This window comes from Cervus elaphus, chromosome 15, assembly GCF_910594005.1.
Source record: "Cervus elaphus chromosome 15, mCerEla1.1, whole genome shotgun sequence".
NCBI classification, from domain to species: domain Eukaryota; kingdom Metazoa; phylum Chordata; class Mammalia; order Artiodactyla; family Cervidae; genus Cervus; species Cervus elaphus.
Window position 1 is genome coordinate 15,877,513 of NC_057829.1, and position 12,350 is coordinate 15,889,862.

Below are 12,350 nucleotides of genomic sequence, written 5' to 3' on the forward strand. Positions count from 1 at the left end.
GGTGTGAGGTGATCTATCACTGTAGTTTTGATTTGCATTTTTCTGATAGCTAGTGATATTGAGCATCTTTTCATGTTCATTTTGGCCATTCATATGTCTTCTTTGGAGAAACATCTATTTAAATCTTCTGTCCATTAAAAAAAAATTTTAAGAACATTTATTATATTCTTTATTTTACTTTTTGGGCCATGCCATGTAGCATACAGGATCTTAGTTCTTCAAACAGGAATCAAACCCCTGCCCTCTCCAGTGAAAGCATGGAGCCTTAACCACTGGACCGCAAAGAAAGTCCCTTCTGCCCATTTTTTAATTGGTTATTTGTTTTGTTGATATTGAACTGCTTGTGCTGTTTGTATATATGTTGATGACTGTGTTTGGGAATATTTTCTCTCATTCTGTGGATTGCCTTTTGATTTTATGGTTTCCTTTGTTGTACAGATGCTATTAATTTTAATCAAGTTCTCATTTGTTTATTATTGTATTTATTTTTATTACCCTGGGAGATGTATCCAAAAAGATATTGCTGAAATTTTTGTCAAAGAGTAATTTTCCTATGTGTTTCTCTAAGAGCTTTATAGGCTCTTGGTGAATTTTGAATTTATTTTTATATGTGCTGTTCATGAATGTTCTAATTTCATTTGTTTACATGCAGGTGTCTAGTTTTCCATGTGCCACCTATTGAAGACTCTCTTTTCTCCATTGTATATTCTTGCCTCCTTTGTCATAGATTAAGTGCCCATAGATGCACGGGTTCAGGTTTATCTCTGGGCTTTCTATCTTGTTCCATTGACCTATATTTCTGTTTTTGTGTAAGTACCATACTGTTCTGATAACTATAGCTTTGTAGTATATTGTGAAATCAGGGAGCCTGATTCTTCCAGCTCCCTTTTTCTTTCTCAGGATTGCTTTCACTATTTGGGGTCTTTTATGTTTCCATAGAAATCATAACTTTTTTTTTCTAATTCTGTGAAAAATGTTATGGATAATTTGATAGAGATTACATTAATCTGTAGATTGCTTTGGGTAGTATAGTCATTTTGACAATATTGACTCTTCTAACCCGAATTCTACCAAGAATGTAGTGTATTTCTTCATTTGTCATCTCTTATTTCTTTCAACAGTATCTTATAGTTTTCTGAGTATAGGTATATTGCCTCCTTTGTTGTTGTTGTTCAGTTGCTCATCGTGTCCAGCTGTTTGCATGAACTGCAGCACACCAGGCTTCTCTGTCCTTCACCATCTCCTGGAGCTTGCTCAAACTCATGTCTGTCCAGTTGATGATGCCATCCAATCATCTCATCCTCTGCCATCCCCTTCTCCTCCTGCCTTCTATCTTTCCCAGCATCAGGGTCTTTTCTAATGAGTTGGCTCTTTGCATCAGGTGGCCAAAGTATTGGAACTTCAGCTTCAATATCAGTCCTTCCAATTAATGGTCAGGGTTGATCTCCTCTAGGATTGACTGGTTTGATCTTGCAGTCCAAGGGACTCTCAAGAGTCTTCTCCAACACCACAGTTCAAGAGCATCAATTTTTCAGTGCTCAGCCTTTTTTATGGTCCAACTCTCACATCCATACATGACTACTGGAAAAACCATAGCTTTGACTATGTGGACCTCTGTCCATGAAGTGATGTCTCTGCTTTTCAATGTGCTATCTAGGTTTGTCATAGCTTTTCTTCCAAGGAGCAGGTGTCTTTTAATTTCACAGCTGCAGTTGCCATCTGCATTGACTTTGGAGTCCAAGAAAATAAAGTCTGTCACTGTTTCCATTGTTTCCCCACCTATTTGCCATAAAGTGATAGGACTGGATGCCATGATCTTTTCCCCCCTTGATCTTCATTTTTTTAATGTTGAATTTTAAGCCAGCTTTTTCACTCTCTTCTTTCACCTTCATCAAGAAGCTCTTTAGTTCCCCTTCCCTTTCTGCCATAAGTGTGGTGTCATCTGCTTATCTGAGGCTATTGATATTTCTCCTGGCAATCTTGATTCCAGCTTGTGCTTCATCCAGCCTGGCATTTCGCATGATGTACTCTGCATAGAAGTTAAATAAGCAGGGTGAAAACATACAGCCTTGATGTACTCCTTTCCCAATTTTGAACCAGTCCATTGTTCCATGTCCTATTCTAGCTGTTACTTTTTGACCTGCATACAGGTTTGCTGAATTCATTAATGAGCTCTAGTAGTTTTGTGGTAGTATCTTTAGAATTTTCTATGTATAGTACCAATTTTATCTGCAAACATTGACCATTTTACTTCTTCTTTTCCAGTTTGGATTCCTTTTCTTTTTCTTCTCTGATGACCATGGCTAGAACTTCAGAACTATGTAGAATAACAGTGGTGACAGTGGACATCCTTGTCTTATTCCTGATCTTCTCAGGAATGCTTTCAGCTTTTTACCATTGAGAATGTTAGCCTTGAGTTTGTCATATATGGATTTTATTATGTAGAGGGTAAATTCCCTCTGTGCCCAATTCCTGGAGATATTTTATCATAAATATGTGTTGAATTTTATCAAAAGCTTTTTCTGCATCTATTGAGATGATTTTTTTTTAATTTTTCAGTTTATGAATGTGTGTTAATATGATTGATTTGCAGATATTGAAAAATCCTTGCATCCCTGGGATAAATCCCACTTGATCATGCCAAAAGATCATGTATGATTCTTCTAATGTATTTGGATTTGTTTTATTAGTAGTTTGTTGGGGACTTTTGTGTCTGTTTGTTGGTGATACTGGCCTGTGGTTTTCTTTTTTTGTGTGGTATTTTTGCCTGGTTTTGGTATCATGGTCATCATGGCATATAGAGTTGAGCCTGGGCGTGTTCCTTCCTCTGCCATTTTTAGAAGTGTTTCAAAAGGGTAAGTGCTAACTCTTCTCTAAATGTTTGGTAGAATTAGCTTGTGAAGCCTTTTGGTCCTGGACTTCTTTTTTTTTGGAAGTTTTTATTTATTTTATTTTTTAAAATTTTATTTTGTTTCATTTATTTTTGACTGTGCTGGGTCTTTGTTGCTGCCTGCAGGCTTTCTGCAGCTGCAGCGAGCAGGGACTACTCTTCACTGTAGTATGTGGGCCTCTCATTGTGGTGTTTTCTGTTGTTGCAGAGCACAGGATTTAGGCATGAGGGCTTAAGTAGTTGTGGCTTTTGGGCTCTAGAGTGCAGGCTCAGTAGTTGTGGCACAAGGGGCCTAGTTGCCCTGTGGCATGTGGGATCTTCCTGGACGAGGGATCTAACCAGTGTTCCCTGCATTGGCAGGTGGATTCTTAACCACTGGGTCACCAGGGTAGTAATCCCTACTGGAAATTTTTAAATTATAGTTTCAATTGTAGTGCTTGTGATTGGTCTGTTCATATTTTCATGTTCCTTCCTGATTCAGTCTTGGATGGTTGTACCTTTTTAAGAATTTGTTCTTTTCTTTTAGATTGCCTATTTTATTGGCATATAGCTGCCTGTAGAAGTTTCTTATGATTCATTGTATTTCTGTGGTGTCCACTGTAACCTCTTTTTCCTTTCTACTTTTATTGATTTGAGGCCTCTCCCTTTCTTTTTTGATGATTCTGGTTAGAGATTCCTCAATTTTATCTATCTTTTCAAAGAACCAGTTTTTAGTTTTATTGAGCTTTTCTATTGTTTTCTTTGTCTCTTCCATTAGTTTCTGCTCTGATCTTTGATTTCTTTCCTCCTACTAATGTTGGTTTTTATTTGTTCTTGTTTCACTAGTTCCTTTAGGTGTATGATTGGGTTATTTATTTGAGATCTGTTTTATTTCCTAACGTAAGATTGTATTGCTATAAACTTCCCTCTTAGAACTGCTTTTGCTGGATCTCATAGGTTTTGGATTGTCATGTTTTGTTGTCATTTGTCTATAGGTATTTTTTTTTAATTTCCTCTTTGATTTCTTCAGTGATCCATTGGTTGTCTAGTAAGATACTATTTATCTTCCACATATTTGTGTTTTTTCACTTTTCCTCCTGTAATTGAATTGTAATTCTCATCTCCTATTGTTATGGTCTGAAAGGATGCTTGATGTGATTTTAGTTTTCTTATATTTACCAAGGCTCCATTTGTAGCTCAAGATTTGATTTATCCTAGAAAACCTTCCCTGTGCACTTGATAAAAAAGTGTATTTTACTGCTTTCGAATTGAATGTTCTATAAATATCAATTAAGTCTTTCCAGTCTAATGTGTCATTTAAGGCCTGTGTTTCTGTATTTATTTTCTGTCTGGATGATCTGTTTATTGATGAAATTGGGCTATTAACATCCCCTATTATTATTGCGTCACTGTCAGTTTCTTCTTGTATGCCTGTCAATATTTCCCTTGTATGTTGAGGTCCTCCTCTTTTGGGTGCATGCATATTTACACTTGTTCTGTCTTCTTCTTGGATTGATTCCTTGATCATTATATAGTACCCTTCTTTGACTCTTGTAACAGTCTTTATTTTAAAGTCTATCTTGTCTGATATGAGCACAGTCACTCCAACTTTCTTTTCATTTCCATCTGTGGAATATCTTCTTTTTTCCCTTCATGTTGTTGTATGTGTTTCCAGATCCAAAGTGGGTCTCTTGAAGACAGAAAATACATGGGTCTTGTTTTTGTTTCCATTTAGCCAGTCTACGTCTTTTGATTGGAGCATTTAATTTGTTTACATTTAAGGTAATTATTGATATGTATGTTCTTATTGCCATTTTGTTAATTGTTTTGGATTTTTTAAAGTTCCCTTTTGCCCCTTTTTTGTTCTCTTGTGATTTAATGATTAACTTTACTGTTGGGTTTTGATTCCTTAGTCTGTGTGTGTGTGTGTGTGTGTGTGTGTGTGTGTGTGTATCTATTGTAGATTTTTGGTTTGCAGTTACCATGAGGTTTTGATATAGCAGTCTATATACATGCTAGATAATTTTAAGTTGCTGTTCTCTTCACTTCTAATGCATTTCCAGTATTCTGCATTTGTCCTTTCCTCTTCTCATAACCGTTGGTGTTGATATCATGTTTCTTTGTGGATGATTTTCTATCTTTGCTTTATGCATGCCTTTACTGGTGAGCTTTCCCATTCATATTTTTCTTGAGTTTAGTTGTGGCCTTTTCCACCTAGAGAAGTTCCTTTAGGATTTATTGTAAATATGGTTTGGTGATGCTGAATTCTCTGAGCTTTTGCTTGTCTATAAAGCTTTTGATTTCTCTGTTGATTCTGAATGAGAACCTTTCTGGGTATTCTTCCTTATAGGTTTTCCCTTTCATCACTTCGAATGTATTGTATCATTGCCTTCTGGCTGCAGAGTTTCTGCTGAAAAGTCAGCTGATAACATCATGAGGATTCTTTTGTATGTTATTTGCTATCTTTGTTGCTTTTAATATTTTTTGTCTTTAATTTTTGTCAATTTGATTAATATGTGTCTTGAACTATTCCTCCTTGAGTTTATCTTGGATGGAACTCTGTGCTTCCTTGACTTTAGTGAATGTTTTCTTTCTCATGTTAGGGAAATTTTCACCTATAATCTCTAAATATTTTCTTGGGCCCTTTCTCTCTCTCTCCTCCTTCTGGGATGTTTATAATGTAAATGTTGGTGCACTTAATGTTGTCCTAGAGATCTCTTAGATTGTCCTCCTTTCTGTGCACTCCTCTTTCTTCATTCTGTTCCAAGGTTGTCATTTCTACCATTCTGTCTTCCAGCTCACTTATTTGTTCTTCTGCCTCACTTATTCTCCTATTGATTCCTTCTAGTGTATGTGTTTTTTAAATTCTATTTATTGATCATTTTTGCTGAACTGGGTTTTTGTTGCTGTGTGTGGGTTTTCTCTAGTTGCAGCAAGCCAGGGCTACTCTCTAGTTGCGGTTCACAAGCTTCTCATTGTAGTGGCTTCTCTAGTGCAGAGCATGGGCTCTAGGGCACACAGGCTCAGTAGCTGTGGCTTGTTTACCCCCAGAGTGTGGGCTCAGTAGTTAGAGCACAGAGGCTTAGTTGCCCTGCAGCATGTGGAATATTCCCGGATCAGGGATTAAATTCGTCCTCTGCATTAGCAGGTGGATTCTTAACCACTGGACCAACAGGGAAGTCCTGGTGTGTTTTCATTTCAGTTACTATATTGTTCGTCTCTGTTTTGTCTTTAAATCCTCTTTTTCAAACATCTTTTGTATCTTTTCTATCTGTGCCCTATTCTTTTTCTGAGATCTTGAATCATATTTATTATAATTTCTCTAAATTCTTTTTCAGGAAGTTTGCCTATCTTCACTTAGTTGTTTTTGTGATTGTTTTAAATGACGTTCCTTTGTCTGGAACGTATTTCTCTGCCACCTCATTTTTTCTAACTTTCTGTGTTTGTGGTCTCCTTTTTGCTGGCTGTAGGGTTGTAACTCCTCCTGCCTCCGGTGTCTGCTGCCTGGTGGGTGTGTTTGGTCCTGGAGCTTGTGCAGGCTTCCTGATGGTAGAGACTGGTGCCTGTCAACTGGTGGGTGGAGCTGGGTATTGTCCCTCTGGTGGGTAAACCTGTGTCAAGATTTGTTTTTAGAAGTGGCTGTGAGCTCATTATGACTTTATGCAGCCTGTCTGCTGATGAGTAGCCCTGTGTTACTCTCCTGCTTGTTGTTTGCCCTGAGGCATTCCAGCACCGGAGTCTATATGTTGTTGTGTCGGACCAGGTCTTGGTGTGAAAATGGCAAATTCTGGGAGAGCTCCTGCAGATCAATACTCTCTAGGGCCTCTGCTATCAGTATTCTTGCCTCCACAGTGAGCCACAGCTGACCCCCGCCTCCCTAGGAAACCCTCCAAGACTTATTGCTAGTCCCAACCCAAGTTTAGATGGAATTACTGCTTTGTGCTGCGATTCCACGTACATGAAACCTCTTATGTTCCCTCCAAGAAAATTGTTTGTTTCACAGTTCTGTGGAGCTCCTGCATTCATGGCCCACTGGCCTCCAAAGCAAAATGTTTTGGGGGTTCCTCCTCCTGAAGCCAGACTCTCAGGCTGGAAAGCCTGAATTGGGGCTCAAAACTTTCACTTTTATTGGAGAACCTCAATGATATAATTATTTTCCAGTTTGTGGGTCGCCCACTTGGTGGCTATGGGAGTTGATGATGTGGCAAAAATGTTCATCCTGTCATCTTGTTGCCCCTTCTTTGTCTTGAGTATAGCATATCTTTTTTTGGTAAGTTCCAGTCTTTTTTGTCCATGGTTGTTCAGCAGTTAAGTTGTGATTTTGGTGTTTTTGTGAGACAAGGTGTGCTTAAGTCCTACTTCACCATCTTTTCCAGAACTAAGTGATTGCTTTCGGTTTGGATGCTTTCTCTTTCCTCAGTGTGTTCTGGCTGCTTGCCCCCTTGATATGGACTGTGCAGGTGCAGCAGCCCTTGCCCACTCTCAGGACAGCATGGGCAGCGCTCGGCATCTGCTTGCAGGTCTCCTGGGTGAGGCTTCTCTGCACGCACTCCTAGGACAGCATGGGCAGTGCTTGGCGCCTGTTCGTGAGTCCTGTAGCAGCAGCCTGTGCCCACCTCTGGATCCTGTAGGAGGTGTCCTGTTACCTTGGAGTGCTCACAGATTAAGAAGCTCTTATGTTGGTCCCACCTCTTTCCTCATATGCCGCTGCAGTGACGGCACCTTGCCTCTCTGGCAAGTCCTTGGTTCTTATGAATAGACCCTCAGTTGCCATAGTTCAGCCTCTTCAGGCTCCCTCCACACAGCCAACCCTGGTCCTCTCCCTGGGTCTGACCTCTGAAGCCTGCGCTTGAGTACCCAGCCCTCACCCACAATAACAGACAAGAATTTCAGGCTGGGGAGTGCAGGGCAGTGGTGCCAAACTTTTATGCACATTGCTCTTTATTTTGCCTTCTGCAAACCAGGTTACTGTGCTCTCCTCCTAGGCTCTAAAGCTCCTGCTCTGTCCAGGCTGATCTCCCTAGGTGATGAGGGGACTTTCCAGGGTGTGGGAACCTTTCTTTCTTCACAACTCCCTCCCTGGGGTGCAGGTCCCATTCCAGTTCCTTTCTTTCTCTTCTTCTTGTCCCATCTGGTTATGTGGAGATTTTCTTTTTTTGTCCATGCTGCATAGTTTGTTGGCTCTTAGTTCCCTGAACAGGGATTGAACCTGGGCCACCATGGCACTGAAAGTATCGAATCCTAACCATTGGATTGCCAGGGAATTCTGCTTGGAGATTTTCTGGCCATTTTGGAGGTCTAGGTCTTCTGCTAGAGTTCTGAGTGAATTGTTCCACTTGCAGATATGTTTTTAATGCTTTTATGGGAGAAGGTGAACTCCCCATCATCTACCGTCTTGATCCCCATCCAGCTAAGGTTTTTAAAAATAAGATTCAATTTTAATTTCACTTCATTTATAACTTTATTTCTGGATTCTTAATATTTTAACACAGAGTCAGACACAGCTGTTTCATTTTCTAAAATCTATCAGATTTTTTTTTTTACTAAAATCCAGGAAATTCCTGCATTAGTTTAGTTTTTCTCCAACTTAAATTTGAACTAACTGCCTAAAGTGTAATGCCAGTTATCCTATTCACCTGATTATCTTGATTATTTTCTAACAATATATTAAAAGTTTTGTAACTGTTCAGATTTTTTTGGTCTATCGCTGCTAGCTTGTTTGAACTGAAGTTGTGAAGGATTCCTTGCCATCTGTCAATCTTCTGCATACTTTTGGTGACATTTATAGAATCATCAGTATAGTTTCTAGAAGATGCTTTGTCATTAACAAGCAGTTATGGCTGGCTAAGTTTGTCTTCTCGTTACCAGGGAGGAAATATTTTTCCACCTAGGTGCTTCATTCTTCAACTTAATTTTTTTTTATCATAAACATGACTGCCTTTTATCATATACAAGACTCTAGATTCCATCATGGAGATTGGCCTCTGTTCTTTGCTATTGCTATGTTGATCTGTTGTAGGCCATCAACTCCCTCTCTGTCCTTGCTAAGAACATTGTTATCAGTGTTTGGTGAGCAAGCCAGTGAGACCTCATCCCTTAGTGCATGATTGTAATGATCTTGGGTGGGCTTGGCCTGCAGCAGCTTGAAACAGGGCTTTGGTTCCCGGCCAGAGATTGGGGTCAGGTCGTGGCAGTGAGAGCACCAGATCATAGACACTAGACCACTGGTCAGTGACAAGGCCCACCCTGTCCCTTCAGTTTTGCAGAAAAGAATTCCCACAGAAAGGGAAAGTAGTAAAACAAGTAGTGTTTATTAGGAGGAAGAAGAGTACAGTATGTGTGGTTAGACACCTGGGTGGACCCAGATAGAGAGTTGTACCCTCATGGTAGTTTGAATCACTTTGATACAGCATTTCCTCCAGGTTTCCTTTATCCGGTCATCTTTGCCTAGTTGTCAGTTTGCGTTTGGTTTATCTCAGGGCTCTCCCCTGTGTGCCCGTGCATCTCTAAGCCAAGATGGGTTCTGATGAAGAGGCTTATAGGTAGTTGCATCACTTACTATGAGGTGATGCCCTATCTCTCTTGGACTCCAAGGAGCCTTTCTGTGCATGTGTAGTCAGGGAGTTCTCCTTAACTATGAGAATGAGGAATATGTGGTCTTTTATCTCTTATCTGGGCAAGGCCTAGCCTCCTCCATCATCCTGCTTTTGTGGAGTTTCTGTCTACAGGGGAGGCTCATCTTTCTCCTGCCTCAGTAAATCTATTGGTCACCATTCCTTTGGCACAATCAGGATCTCTAAGCCAGTCACCATGGAAACTGTTTTTTGTGATGTCAAGTTGTTTAACATCCACTGTTCTATAAGCTAAGGATGCCTATCTTTTTCTGTAGTTGAGCTGACTTTGTGAATAAAATTCCATGTCCTAAGATTCTGAGCTTTGGGCTTAAGTACATGTGAGTTTAAATCTCAGCTGTAGCTCTTTTCTGGTTATCGTGGTGTAGGGAACCATGAGCAGCAAAGTCTCCTGCGACACCCTCTACAAGGCAGTGCGGGAAGTCCTGCACAGGAACCAGGGCAAGCGCAGGAAGCTTCTGGAGACTGTGGAGCTTCAGATCAACCTGAAGAACTATAACCCTCAGAAGGACAAACGCTTCTCAGGCACCGTCAGGCTTAAGTCCACTCCCTGCCCCAAGTTCTCCGTGTGTGTCTTGGGGGACCAGCAGCATTGTGATGAGGCCAAGGCTGTGGATATCCCCCACATGGACATGAGGTGCTGAAGAAACTCAACAAGAATAAGAAACTGGTCAAGAAGCTGGCCAAGAAATATGATGCTTTTTTGGCTTCAGAGTCTCTGGTCAAACAGATCCCCCGAATTCTGGGCCCAGACCTGAATAAGGCTGGCAAGTTCCCTTCCTTGCTGACCCACAATGAGAACATGGTGGCCAAAGTTGATGAAGTGAAGTCCACAATCAAGAAAGTGCTGTGTCTGGCAGTGGCTGTTGGCCACGTGAAGATGACAGATGATGAGCTTGTGTACAACATCCACTTAGCTGTCAACTTCCTGGTGTCATTGCTCAAGAAAAATCGGCAGAACGTCAGGGCCTTGTCCATTAAGAGCACCATGGGCAAGCCTCAGCGTCTGTACTAAGGCACAGCTTAATAAACCATACTAAACCAAAATAAATAAATCTCAGCTGTAACACCAATAGTTCTGCATTAAGCGCACACTACCTCTCTTGCTGGGTTATTCTAGGATTAGGGATAGTTATCTGTAAAACACATGTTGGTTACTTAATAAATTGTAGCTGTTCTTGTTATGACCTTCAGGCCATAATCCATGCCTTTGAAAAACTGAAGGGAACTAAAGATTTGATTTGCACAAATGTAAACTAGCAGAATATTTGACGTTGTCCTGGGAGAGCCCATCATGGTAGGTGAGACAGAAAGAAGACAAGCACTGGTGCCAAGTGCAAATGCAGTTGTCAGTCTGGAATGGTGTCTCTTTGGAGATGCACAGTACAGACTTCCAAAGGCTAGATCATCCAAGGTGAAAGCTTCTGTTATTTAGAAAAAATACAGGTAAGGTGAGATCATTAGCTACAAGTAGAAATTCTCATGGGTTTAAAACAAGCACTCCAATCAGATTGTTTACCTATGAGTGTAAATTGATTGCCTATGATGGTTATACATTTAGGGAGAAGATTATTTCTTAAAATTTTGAAGCTTTACAGAAGACATAAGAAAGATGGATATTTTGTTTTCCTCAGTGGGAAGAAAAACCCTCATAATACTGTTATCACAGTGTAATTCTAATTGAGGTTTAGGGTTGATTAGTTGGTCCCTCAGAGTGTCCTCTGCTTTGGGGAGGTAGAGACAATCTCTCTTTACTTGTCACATGAGGTTGATTATAGCAAAAACCTGTGTCTAGGCCCCATTGACACACTGTTCATACCTTGAAGAGTGGACTCAATATCAGGCCTTGAAAAGATTTTGAGTATTTCTTATCTGAACTTGTATATGAGCAAGCTGTGTGAACCTGTTTTTACTGTGTCCTGTATCTGGAAAAGAAAGGAACACCATGGAATCTGAGGGCTTAAGTAAGAGTCGAAACTCTTGACTCTGTTCCACATTTAAATTAGGTCTACCTGTTTGTTTATTTGTTTTTAACATAAACTAGCTCATTAATACTATTGCTAAAAATCTAGGTGCCTTCTTGAGAAATGGCTGTTTTATTGTGTGTTTGCTTGCCTTTGTCCCCTTGGGAAGGAGAATAGTATAGGGACTTAGACCAAGCTGGACTGTTGCATTAACCTTGACCGTGAACCCTGCCCCACACTCATTTCAGAGGACCAGGTTTTACCAGGACTAAGATGGTTTCACACAGGCAACTCAGTTCGTTTCTGAAAAACTGAAATGCTAAGGGCTTTTGCTGTTTGAGCTGTTGCAAATGACTATCTTTCATTCTCAGCCTGCTCTGTAGTTGACACAGGTGCAAAGTCTTTCTGTACTCAAGAGTCCAGGATGCCAATGTCAATTAGCTCTTTAGTGAGTATCTGCCAGGATCTTTGCATATGGCTCTGAAGGTTGAATAGGTTGAACAGTTTACTGCCCCTGGAGTTGAGCTCTGCATGGCTTGTACAACTATGATAAAAGAGCCCCATACCTGCTTCAAATGCGGAGTGGCAGGGGTTTGGAATTCCCTTTCTTATGGTAATTGCATTTCCAGCCTCAGCTTATTCCGCAGAAAAGGATGGTCTGACTTTTTCTGCTGATCAGTTCCTGCTGAACAGCAGCAGTCAGGAGTCCTTGCTGTAAGAATTCTAGGAAGTGTACTACGTCTCCATCTTCAGTGCTGAGTTCCACCAGTAATAGTGTGGTCCAGACTCAGGACGAAGCTGCTGAGATGCTGCAGGTTTCCTCACAACTTCTCCTCCGTGAACCCTGCAGGAGTTGAATGATAAGGCCCCTACACTGCGAGTTGG

At 40.5% G+C, this 12,350-nt stretch overlaps 1 pseudogene; it reads left to right on the forward strand.

Annotated features, from left to right (window-relative positions):
- Window positions 1-9,875: 9,875 nt before the first annotated feature.
- Window positions 9,876-10,542, forward strand: LOC122709433 (annotated as a pseudogene).
- Window positions 10,543-12,350: the final 1,808 nt, after the last annotated feature.